The 13,372-nt window shown below is 43.9% G+C and overlaps 1 long non-coding RNA gene across 1 annotated transcript; it reads left to right on the top strand.

Annotated features, from left to right (window-relative positions):
* The first annotated feature begins 4,075 nt into the window (after window positions 1-4,075).
* LOC138526541 (uncharacterized) lies at window positions 4,076-5,866 on the top strand. Its single transcript, XR_011283616.1, has 2 exons — window positions 4,076-5,373; window positions 5,756-5,866. It is a non-coding gene; the product is annotated as an uncharacterized lncRNA (long non-coding RNA).
* The last annotated feature ends 7,506 nt before the right edge of the window (window positions 5,867-13,372 follow it).

The following is a 13,372-nucleotide window of genomic DNA, read 5'->3' as shown; positions in this document are numbered from 1 at the left end:
GCTTCTCCTGACCCAATTTATATTTGTTGAATACTTAAATGGTTACTATCACAGTAATGTATAATCACGGGCACTAATGCACCTAACTACAAAAGGTTGGTGAGCATTACACGCAACATTCAAATAACATACTGAGCTACCAATTATGATGGGGTATCCCTTTAACAACACCCTGAAATACATGTAACCTCCTAATAAACAATGAGCCGTGTTCTAAATCAAGTATAACAATGAAAATTATTCGAGCTTGAGAAGCCAGATTGCAATGTACTACATCTCACAAGAATGAAACCATTTCATTATCTGTATTAAGTCCTGTATTTGTCGAATTGAAGTAACAAATTGCTCTTGCTTCCGCTTGTCGTAACGCCTTCACTCTGTCACCACCTCTTTTGTTCAAGGATACTTGTTTAAGACCAATGAATCTAATTTCCGATTTGAGATGTAGCTGATGTGTTTTTTGCCAATGTTCAGCTAACGGAAGTGATGGGTCTTGACTGCCAATTTTGGCTAAATGTTCACGGATACGGATTCTCAACTGTCTCTTGGTGCTACCAATATATAGTTTGTGGCAGACACAGATGATGCCATATACTACAAAAGTTGTTTTGCAATTAATTCCTTGTTTAATGATCCAACATTTTCCATTTTTATCTTCGAATTCCGTTGTTCTTTGGTATGCATATTTACATTGTGGACAGACTCCACATTTCCTGAAACCAGAATCTTTCTTGTGTAACCATGTACCTTGAGTAGTGCTCTCAATGTCCGGTAATAACGATGGACTAAGGATAGATTTAAGTGTATTTGCTCTTCTGAAGGTAATGCGTGGATGATCACGCACAAACTCACCAATATGACTGTCCAATTTAAGTAGGTACCAATGTTTGTTCAAAATTTTTCGTAATCTCTGGTGGTCTGAACAATATTGAGTGATAAAGCTAATCGGCATGTTAGCTTCCAAATTATTCCCTTGTCTCTGTCTCAAAGTATCCTGCTGCTGCATCAATTTGGTTCTCTTATATGCTTTACTTATGTCTTTTTGGGCATATCCCCTCCTTCTAAAACGTCGTTGTAATAGATTACATTCCTCTTCAAATTTTAAGTTACTATTACAATTTCGTCTCGCTCTGATATATTCACCCAATGGTATATTGGTGATAGTTGGTCGAAAATGACAACTTTTAGCATGTAATATTGAGTTAACTTCAGTTGGTTTTCTGAATGTAGTTGTTTGTAGTACTTGATCTTCCAAATATATTGTCAAGTCCAGAAAATGTATCCGCTGTTTGTTGCATTCTCCAGTAAATTGAATATCAAAACAATTAAGATTTAACTTGTCCACAAATGCGTGAAATTCCTCTATGCTACTATCGACGATGCAAAAAACATCGTCGATGTACCTTGTCCAAAATTGGATTTTCTCAATGAAAAATGATTCAGTGTATATTGCTTTGTCTTCCAACATCCCCATGAAGATATTCGCCAATGCTGGGGCATATTTAGTACCCATAGCTACCCCCTTGGTCTGTTGGTATACCTTGTTGTCAAAGGTAAAGACATTGAGATCAAACGTGAGATGTAACATTTCTTTAATCATGTTCAAATGGTTGTAATACGAGGCTGACTCATGCCTGAAAGTATAGTCAACTGCAATCATGGCCCATTTATGCTGAATAGACGTGTACAGTGCCTTCACATCTAGAGTCGCTAGAAGGAAGGTACTCTGCCAAGTAAAGTTTTTTAGTTTCCGTATAAGGCTGGTGGAATCTTGCAAATATGAATGAAGTGACATAGCCCTTGGTTTGAGTAATAGATCCAGATATTCCGAGATATTCTCTGTGACCCACCCAATCCCACTCATGATCGGGCGGCCCTCTGGTATCCTTTCATAGGGTTTATGTATTTTCGGTAAGAAGTACATTGTTGGAGTTACCGGTTCTTTTATCCATAAATAAGTGCGTTCATCATCCGTTATCAATCCTTTTCTATGCCAATTGAGTATGTGCGCTTCAACTTGCTCCAATGCTGATTTTCGAAAATCATCCGTTCTTAATTCATAGCACCCAGGGGTATTTAAATGTCTGGATGCCATTTCCAAATAATCCTCCCGATCCATTAGCACAATATTGCCTCCCTTGTCAGCCTCTTTAATTACTGTCCGTGAATCCAATTTAAGCGAAACAAGTGCTTTCCTTTCCGATTTAGTTAAATTGTTCTGAGTAATCCAATTCTTATGTTTTTTACAATTAAGATTATATAGATCTCGTGAAACTGCTTGTTGAAAAGTGTCAATGACGTTGTCAGATGCCAACTGTGGCATGAATTTTGAACGTACTTTAAGTTCCTTTGTGGTAAGGGTATCAGATTTTATCTTGAGTTCATCTAATAAGTGAAATACATGATATTGATCACCTTCGGTCAATGAACGCAATGTATATGTATCTTCAATATCCTGGATCGACTTATCACTGATAAGTATGCTAGCCTCTTCAGGTTGAAAATCACCCGGTGCTTTGGTTGCAAAATATTTTTTTAACTTCAATTTTCTGGTAAATTTAAATAAATCGATTTGTACGTCCAATGGACTGAAGTTACATGTGGGTGCAAAGGATAAACCCTTGTTAAGAAGAAGTCTTTCCTCTTGAGATATAGTTTTTTTAGACAAATTGAGAACAAGATCATCTGTTATTTGTTGGTGCTCATCTCCTTGGAGCTGGCCCTGGTTTGTCTCTTGTTTGCTTGTAAGCTTCCTATGTTGCCGTCGTTTTCTACACCCCCTCCTTCCTCTTCTCCTAGCACAGGTGTCAAAATACCCATAGTTGGTGGTAGCTGAAAACGGACTGTTTTCTGAGTAGAATTACGATTCCCTTTCTTGTATCTTTTGATCTGATTCAAGTATCCTCTTTGTTCAATTGATTTGGAACTAGCATTAGCTTGGTTGTCTTGGTCTGAGTCTGCATCAGAACTGGCCGATGATGTATTGGGGGTTGAGTTTCTGGACATTGGTTTTGAACTTGAGTCATATTTGGTTTGGAATGTATATACACGATCTTCCCTGTAATCACGTTCATCTCTATAGCTTTTCCGTAATTTCCTTATTTTTACTTCATCTTGATATATTTGCAACAGTTCATACATCTTCTCATAGTTTTTGGCTTTAGTATCCTCATTAGATTTCATCTCAGCAATTTCTTTGCGTATGCCTTCTATACCATCTAATGCCCTTTTATGCTCCCTAGTGGCATGTTCAATCAATAGGTCAATCATCTTCATGGAGCTGTTGCTCAAATTAGCTTCCCAGCCTTCTGCTAAATCTTTATCCAATTCATTGTTGAAATTTGGAAATATAAGAATCCTCAAACCCCTAGGTACTCTTTCATTAGCGACATAATTCTCAAGTGATACTTTTTCCCAGTACTTGTCAATTTCCTTTTTCGATATTCTTTCCAGTTTTATAAATTTCGAACGTAAATCTTCTCGTTTCGTAGCCATACTTGAAAATGCATGTGACATATCCCCTCGGGGGGTAAACAGGTTTTTAGTTTCTTCTTCACGGTTCTTCATATATGCTGCCATCATAGAAGAATGTTAATAAAGGTAATCTATTACAACGACGTTTTAGAAGGAGGGGATATGCCCAAAAAGACATAAGTAAAGCATATAAGAGAACCAAATTGATGCAGCAGCAGGATACTTTGAGACAGAGACAAGGGAATAATTTGGAAGCTAACATGCCGATTAGCTTTATCACTCAATATTGTTCAGACCACCAGAGATTACGAAAAATTTTGAACAAACATTGGTACCTACTTAAATTGGACAGTCATATTGGTGAGTTTGTGAGTGATCATCCACGCATTACCTTCAGAAGAGCAAATACACTTAAATCTATCCTTAGTCCATCGTTATTACCGGACATTGAGAGCACTACTCAAGGTACATGGTTACACAAGAAAGATTCTGGTTTCAGGAAATGTGGAGTCTGTCCACAATGTAAATATGCATACCAAAGAACAACGGAATTCGAAGATAAAAATGGAAAATGTTGGATCATTAAACAAGGAATTAATTGCAAAACAACTTTTGTAGTATATGGCATCATCTGTGTCTGCCACAAACTATATATTGGTAGCACCAAGAGACAGTTGAGAATCCGTATCCGTGAACATTTAGCCAAAATTGGCAGTCAAGACCCATCACTTCCGTTAGCTGAACATTGGCAAAAAACACATCAGCTACATCTCAAATCGGAAATTAGATTCATTGGTCTTAAACAAGTATCCTTGAACAAAAGAGGTGGTGACAGAGTGAAGGCGTTACGACAAGCGGAAGCAAGAGCAATTTGTTACTTCAATTCGACAAATACAGGACTTAATACAGATAATGAAATGGTTTCATTCTTGTGAGATGTAGTACATTGCAATCTGGCTTCTCAAGCTCGAATAATTTTCATTGTTATACTTGATTTAGAACACGGCTCATTGTTTATTAGGAGGTTACATGTATTTCAGGGTGTTGTTAAAGGGATACCCCATCATAATTGGTAGCTCAGTATGTTATTTGAATGTTGCGTGTAATGCTCACCAACCTTTTGTAGTTAGGTGCATTAGTGCCCGTGATTATACATTACTGTGATAGTAACCATTTAAGTATTCAACAAATATAAATTGGGTCAGGAGAAGCGTATACATGCTTTGTTAGTTTCTCAGGCTTTATTCAAATATTTTGAATTATATAGCATATGTAATTTGTAGAATGCTGGGGGATAGAATGCGGTTTTCAATGACGACGCTTGTCCTTGCGTCGCCATGGTAACCGCGCACAGTGATGACGCCTAGTATAAGAAGGCATACCTGGTAAGCGTTCGGCTTACCTGCCGACGCGTGTGACTGTTTGTGTTCCAGGAACTGGTAAGAGAGGACCGCTTATCTCATGGTTTACTTTTCAATGAGATTTAGCTTTAATGGTACTTGACGAGTAGCAACAAAATAAGCTATATGTTGTGCTTTCCGTACTTGATATACGTGTTCTATAATTGGAAATGCGTCATCATTTCACGTAATGATGGTTAATTACAATTGTCTTCACTACGGAACTTATAATGAATTGTTTTGAATAAGGCAGAAATGGCCTGTGACCATTAAGAAGAGTTGTTTTGCCCGTTTGGTGAAGGGCGGGATTTATTCTCATGAAAATGCCTAGTTGCCACAGGCAACCTTGATATACACAATTAATGTATATTCTAAATTGGACAATCAGTTTTATTTACCTTCGCTACTTACATTTTTTGTTTAGATTGATATTGGGGATTGTACCCCGTTACTACTACATGGACAAATAGTCATAAGAACTGGTTACATCAAATTTCGGGTAAGGACATCCACCAAGTTGTCAGTTTGTCTCAAGGGACCATTGCAGAATTTGGTTATATTATTCAATGAATTGAAGAATAATGATTACTAATGGGTTCTTTTTTCTTTTTGTTTGTGTTTTTGTTTCTGTTTTTTGTGCTCTTTTTCTGTTTACTCAAACATAACAATGTATTATGATATGTTTGCCTATTTTTCTACACCCATGAACCCTTCCCTTTTGCCCATCCTTGTTTTTCTGTCTAATTTCTTTCATGTTATTATGCATATTTTGTGGTCACGATATTTGAAAACTGGTATTATGTTATACTTTATGATGTCGTTCATACAAATTGTTTTTTGACTATGATATATTGTATGTCCTATATTACAATTATGGGTAGCCCGGATTTGAAAAAGGCTCAGTGGAGCCGAAACATGTTATCAATTATGGGCTCAATGGTCATGGATGATCAATAAAGCATAATCTAAGATTTAACTCAACTTGAGTTGTTGGCGCAGAGTCCTGTATTTTCATTAATTAATTTCTTAACCAGTATCATACACCAAGTTGAAGTCCATATTGGTGAGCATGTCTGTGAGCACATGCCCTTTTGGGAGCCCACTAGCAGCTCTGCCTGACCAAGTACACACGAATTGGGATCACTATTTCGCAGGTCGCCGTTCTCCAGCCCATTTTTCATGATCCTATTCCTCCCGCCCCCTTTACTGTTCAGGAAGGTCGCTTGTCACCCGACCCACACATTACCCCTGTTTTTGTTGCGGTAAAGTGACCTGTTCCCACCCATACCACACATTACCCGGAATACCTAATGGAATGATCCAAGCATAAAGTGTTCTGCGGCTCTTCAGCTATTTGTGCTGCAAACAATAACATAACAATTCAATACAATAAAAATAAATGAGTAAACAGCGCCTCCTGTTACTTTCTGTTCCAGTAGTGAATCGCATGAGACCGTAAGTCCTACAATGCCAACTGCAAAGCAGCCACATGCAAGAAATCACTTGTGAGTGCCTACTAATTAAAGAGGGGGTGGGCCTCTGCCACCTACCAACTACAGTTGTATGTTTATCACACATCTGTGGTGTTCCCTGTCTCACTGATCAGAAACAGCAAACCCCTCCCCCTGCTCTGATAGCGAAATAAACAGGAGCAACCTACCTAAACAGAGCCGTCTCTTTAAGGAGATTCATGCCATTAGCCTTAATACGGTTAATTGATTATGACCACCTGATGCAGGGCCATGTGATATTTCTCTAAGTAACACTGCCCCATGGCCACATAGAGGGGAACACATGTGCAAGTTCTAGGGCCTCATATCCCATTGCCAGGGTGTGCCGTTGCTTCCCAAACAGCATGACCAGCAGACACTCTCTCAACCATCCTAGTCCAGCTAGGAACTATGCACTCATGGCTTTTTCAACAGGAAAAACTATCGCCGAGAGGACGACGGGACCCTCACACTGGGACAATGCTCTGACCACCACATCTGCCACCACCACCTCTGTTAACAGATGTGCATGGCCACATTGGGCACCACAATCAGTGACCCTTCCCCAGCCGATATTCAGATCCCTTCTGCTGGAGCAACTGTAGTCAGAAAATCGAATACAGATATCTCCCCGTAAGGATGTCTGCAACAAGGCAGGAAATAAACCATATGTCCCCCTGGCCACAAATATTGTTCAAATCGCAACACTGGCCATGTTGGATGAGGTCCTCAGCCTCTTGCTGTCTGGAGAGGCTGTCCTATGCCAAGGGTCGAACAGGGCCAGCTTGAAAGATGGGCAGCTCAAGTAGATATTGCAGAGACAGGCTTTTTTTGGGCACTAGTAGCATAAACATCTGTGTATTTACACGAGCAATGCTTGCATGTATTATTGAGGCCAGACACCTTACTTTTTAAAGGCACGAAAGAGGGTTTTACCTCATTAGTGGGTTTGGTCAGAACTTGCTTGTAAATGGGCCAATGCTGGCATATATTGTTGGGACTTCCTGTTTTTCTTTTTGGGACAGCCAGATTCAACACTTGTTACAAAATGTTCTTTTGTACCTTTGGTGGAATCTATTGGAGTGTCTCATATGTCCCCTGGAGAGCCAAGACAAAATTTCGCATTGGTACCCACTTTTTCTGAACTTTTGGCTTGGAATGCACAGTGTTTGTTTGTTTGTTTGTTGGTTTTATTACTTGTATTGTGCGCCAGACCCAAGGGTATAAGGGTGCATTGCATTAGACAGCTTACAGCTTGATGACATATCAGTTTGACCACATACATAATACAATAAATATACATAGCAGAGCAAATCAAATACATACATGTAATTGCAGGATAGACACAGAAAAAACCCTACAAATGCAGAGAACACTGAGGGGCCGATTCATGGAACAAACGTGTGCCGAAAATCCCAGTGCAAGCAGGCACAAGGAGGCACAAGCGTGAGAAAGCGTGCGATTCAAGAAAGGCGCTGCGCTACTTTCCCACTGGTTGTGCGCCAAATCCGTGCATCGCGCACGCGGGCACACACCTCATCAAATGGCATGCGCTTCGCGCACAGCAAATGCACACATAGCGCAGCGCACACAACAAAAGTGGGCGGAACAGTGGGCGTAACACGCGGAATGGGGAATAACGTGTGAAAAAGAAGGCGTAACTGGGGAAGTACTGCAGGGAACTACACGGAACGCCCCCACGCACGCGAACAACCCGTATTCATGGATTCGAATACGGGAAACACAGCCATTTTTTGACCACTGGGTCTTTTCAGCAGACTACTGCCATAGTGGGTGGGGTCTCACAGGCCACGCAGTCACGCTGCCTACACCAGGTATTGGCAATCATGACAGCGCGCCCCTCAGTCCGCAGGCACATATACATGCCCAGAACACCCGCAGAAAGGCAGGCCGTTGTCCAGGACTTTTACAGGGTGGCACACTTCCCCAAAGTGCTCGGTGCCATAGGTTGCACCCATGTGGCCCTACGTCCACCTAGGGCCACTGAGCACATCTACCAAAACCGCAAGCACTGGCATTCCATCAATGTACAGGTGGTATGCGATGCAAAGGGAATCATCAACTCTGTCTATGCAAACTACCCTGGATCCACCCACGACAGTTTCATATACAGAATGTCCGCCCTGAGCCGGGCCCTGGAAGCTGGGCAGCATGGCAACACATGGCTCCTAGGTGAGTATAAATGCCCGTGCACATGCATTCATGTCACACACACACACAAATACACACACCCCAATAATCACAACCATTATCACCTCTCCAGGGGACAGTGCCTACCCTCTGAGCAACCACATGATGACGCCAATCCGGAACCCCACCACACCAGGTAAGATACAACGCGGCCCATATTGCATCCAGGGCCATAGTGGAGCGCACATTCGGAGTGCTCAAGTCACGCTTCCGCTCCCTTTTGCTCTGGCGGGCAGCTACTCTATGCACCCCCAGTAGTGTGCAGGATCATTGTGGCAGCATGTGTCCTGCACAATGTTGCAACATGGCAGGGTGTACCGGTGGACATGGTGGTGCCCCCACATCCCCAACCACAGGCACAGGCACTGCCCATGGGGGGGGATAGGGCACGTGGCGAGGAAGCCCGGTCCCATCTTGTGGCCAGATTTTTCACCTAAACTCCCAACCCTGCGGAGTGCACACAGGCCTGGCACATACCAGGTGACAATCGATGATGACAAAGAGACAGTCAACTGTCACAACCTTACCACCCTGAGATTGTTGCCATGGAATTGCCACATTGTGTGCATCCCTAGCTATTTAAACACAAGTAATCCTGTGTGACCAAAAGGCACACATGCAAGGTGTGAATCACACAGACCTGCAAAACAGGCCATGACTATCACTGGTATGTCACTCAAACCCTCCCAAACCACAACATGACATGGCAAGCAATACAGTACCAATAAGGTACACATTGCCATGTGGAAAATGTAAATAGGCATCAGACAATGATGCCTGACATGGAATCAGATGAAATGACTGACCAACAACCTCCCACCCAAAATAAGTCATACCCAAATGCATTCCAAAAGTTGTATTTGAAACATAACAATGAATGCCTGTCCACATGCACAATGTGCATTGCATAATCAACATTGCAGCTACTGTGTGCCGTGTCCACCTCCTGCAACACACTGCTCAGCGCACAGCACAGTGAACAGCCATTGTGTGTGATGCACACCCTGAGCATCACATCTAAGCGACAAACTACATAAAATGACAAAATTAGGCATGTACAGGATCCACAAATGGTCATAGAACATTCGCTGCAGGGACACAGTGGGCACCAGAAGGCAAACAGAGTGTACACGTGGACATGTAAGGGTGGTTGTACATGTAGTGTATCATAGTGCGAGTGTATGGGTCAGTAGGGGCATGCACTCAACATATGCATGTGAAATCAAGTGACCATCACTGTCCTCTACACATCACATGTGAACATTCACCATGTGTATACCCCAGCATGTCAAACCACAACTATCCCCTCACACCTGAAAGGTAAACACAACACATGAACAGGCATTGATGAACAGAATACATCATGTACATAGGAAAGCACAATTACAATTTCAGGGTACCCATCACACTGCAGGGCAAGGCAACTATCAACAACAAAACACCCCCCCCTCACAAATCACCACAACCCACTGAACGACTGCATCTGGGTTATTCATCCGACATCCTTGAATTCCACCTGGCCACAGGTTCACCCTTCCACTTTGTCACCATCTCCCACCTTGTGTGTAAAAAGTTGCCAGCACCCTCAGAGTCCACCTAGATTTGCAAAAGCACAAAATCCAAGAGAACTCAAAGCAGGACAACACAGAAGCCAAGCAAATACCCTGCAGGCAGTAAAACAAACCAGAACAGCCTCCAGTAGATGACTTCAAGTAGCAGTACACCACAAAGGCCAAGTACAACCACAATGATGTTAACAACCAAGGTAGCACAGTAAAACAATGGCACAACAGGATCTGAATCATGTGTGGTACATAACATAGAATGATGCAACACAAACGGATTTCTACTGTCACAGCTCCCGTGTACAGGCGCAGGAGTGGCACAAAACAGCCACCCCCACCGTGGTCTGGGTGCCTGCAAGGTCTAACTCACACAGGCCTCTGAGACCCTGGTGGGGAAGGAGGGGCAGGGATATGCAGTCAGCACAGACATCGGCATTCTGGATAACCGGATTGAGGGGCAGGAGAGGGGAGTAGGATTGACACGGGAAAGTAGGGAATGCACCAAAATGTAGTACACACATTAACACATACACAAATAGACCAAACTTGTTCACATGCACATAGTAGCAAATTACTCAAATGGAAGTCAAAGAGAAACGTATCTCTGGGGTGAGTGCTGGCCTCCTGCCTGCGCACTCTCCGGTCCGGTAACAGAAGCAGTTCAATGCTGCAAAGAGAGCCACAGTTAATAATCTGTGCTTGCCCAAAACACACAAACACACCACCAAATATGCCCCAAAGTAACAAAATACTCTACAAACAGACCATCTTGTGTGGTTGCTTCATACCCATACGCAACATTACCCCTGTGATGGTTCACACACAGTCAATGCATTAAGTCAGGCACCGGTGGGTGCGTGGCAAATGGAACACCAATGTGTCACGATTCACACAAAATGCATTGTTCCCTGGGTAAGAAGACAGACGCATATAGCAAGGTCTGACTTCAGAACAAGTCCTGTACCACCATGACCAACATAAAGTAGCCAGTGCATGTATCAAATTCTACTTGGAAATGAAATGCACTGCACCCGATGCTGTCCCTTTCTGTCTGTCCCTGTGAGCTGCTTCATTCCATGTTTTGCAATGCTACATGGCTAATACAAGTGCCTCAATGGACCATGGTGGAACAGAGGGTATGTGCCACTGCCCATGCAGGTGCCCCAGACAACTTTCCCATCAACTAGCCCTCAGTCCACCAACACATCTGAGCTGTATTGTGCGCTTCAACACCAATATTTGTCCAAGCTCACCGTCAGTGCTGCTACTAAGCGTGCCTGTTCAACTGGCCAGGTGGAAGGTTTGCTGTGTTGTGACCCCCCTGTGCTGCTCACCTTGCCTGGAGTCCCTTGAAACACGTCATCATTTATTGGATGTATGATCGCAATCCCAGTGCCTCTGCTTGCGCACACATGCGCATGTCGGCACCACCAAACGTGTCCAGATTACAGACGTCCAATGGCCCATGTCTGCTGGCAAAGGTGGTCTTGATGCTCATCCCCTGCAGAAAGTCCATGAAACACATGATTAATGCTTAATATTCATCTGTGTGTGTCTCTTCAGGCATTACATGAGTGGACCATGTCAGAGACGTACATCAGAAATCACACCATCAGTCCGTCTTTCACAGCAACAGTGTGGAACACACTATCTACGGCATGATTTTCAACAAGCACATGTTCATTAAAGATAAGAAACATACTACATAATGCATAGCAATGAATGTTCACATGAAACATTAAACACCCCATCTAGCAAAAGAAGAACAGTGGTCAATTACACCCCAATCATCCCCACTACGGGTGTTAACACAAGTTCCACAGCAGCAGACATGCCACAGATATGACAGTCATTGCCCTTGTGTAATAGGCTGTTACACTGAACCATCCTTGCGAGCCCATGGATAAGGGAAGCAGGAGTGGCATATGTAAATCAAGGACCTCAAGCAGCAAACACATACACTAGACAAGCTTGAAGGGCCCAGCTGGAACAGGCAGTGGATGCTTTCAAAAGCCACAAAGCACCACACCGTCAAATGAAAGCACAATAGACTAGCAATTTTAAACTATATTAACTAATTACACTAACTATGAAAAACCTACTTTACCTATTTAAACTAACTATCAAACAGAAACTTAACTAACTAAACTAAAAGAAAAATCAAAAATGGCCACATACGACCCGGAGGGGGGAGGCACCCGGGAGGGGGAGGGTACAGGGTGCTGCTCAACACCCACATGCGATGATGCTGAGGAAAAAAAAAACCTCCATGGGCTCAACGCCTGCACAGCCCGACCTATGTGGGAGATAGATTGTCGTCCGAGTCTGGCTCTTCCTGGAAAGGAGGACGTGGCACAGGAGCATGACCACGCCTAGCTGCAGCTTGCCCCTCGTCGGCAGCAGGTCTGCCGGACGGGTGAGCCTGGTTCTGTGTGGTGATGTCATGTAGGTCTGCATGCAGAACCTCCCATGATACACGTGCTTCCTCTTGCAAGGTAGCATGTGTAACACGGAGTTCCTCCTGCAAGGCCTGGCTGGACAACCTCTGCACCTCCCGGCAAGCATGTAGCTCAGCCGAGATGGAATGCTCAAGTTGTGCAAACCTCTCCTCTGCCCGCTCCCTTTTGGACATCAGAAGGACACCCAGAGTGGATCTGAGGGAAGCATGCTTCTCCCTCAGGGCCTTCATGTGTGCCTCTGCGTGAGCAGCAATTGCTTGACGCAGAGACGACATTTCAGCCTGGCGTGCCCTGTCTGAGGCCGCCATGCCCAGCCTGAGCGAGCAGGCCGTGGACTGTGCCGCCTGCTGCTGGAGAAGCACCTGCCTAGCAGGGGGAGCACAGATTGGGCCACACGCTCCATGCTCTCAGCGATGTTCTCCATTGCTGCCCCCTGCCGTTCAGAATTGGCAGTCATGTCTTGCTCCCACTCAGTATACTGTGGTTGCGCGTGACGACCACGTTGCTGGGCTTGACCCCTGCGGGACCCAAGGACCGTGTGTCCTCGTTGTGTTGGGGGCGCACGACTACATGCCCCCGTCGACGTGACGTCCCAGGCACATCAGTGACTGGTGTGGAGGGTGACCCTGCGTCCCGATCCACCACGGGCGGAGGTTCCAAGACTGTCTGACCCCTCAGTGCAGGTGTCGCGGACAGAGGAGTGTCCACATAAGAATCACTCACCCCTGACATATGGACCTGATGCCCATCCAACTCGACATGATCGTCAGAGT

The sequence above is a fragment of the Ambystoma mexicanum genome, chromosome 7p (genome assembly GCF_040938575.1).
Source record: "Ambystoma mexicanum isolate Mex_15411 chromosome 7p, UKY_AmexF1_1, whole genome shotgun sequence".
Taxonomy (NCBI): Eukaryota; Metazoa; Chordata; class Amphibia; order Caudata; family Ambystomatidae; genus Ambystoma; species Ambystoma mexicanum.
This window is presented reverse-complemented; position numbering and strand designations above follow the sequence as displayed.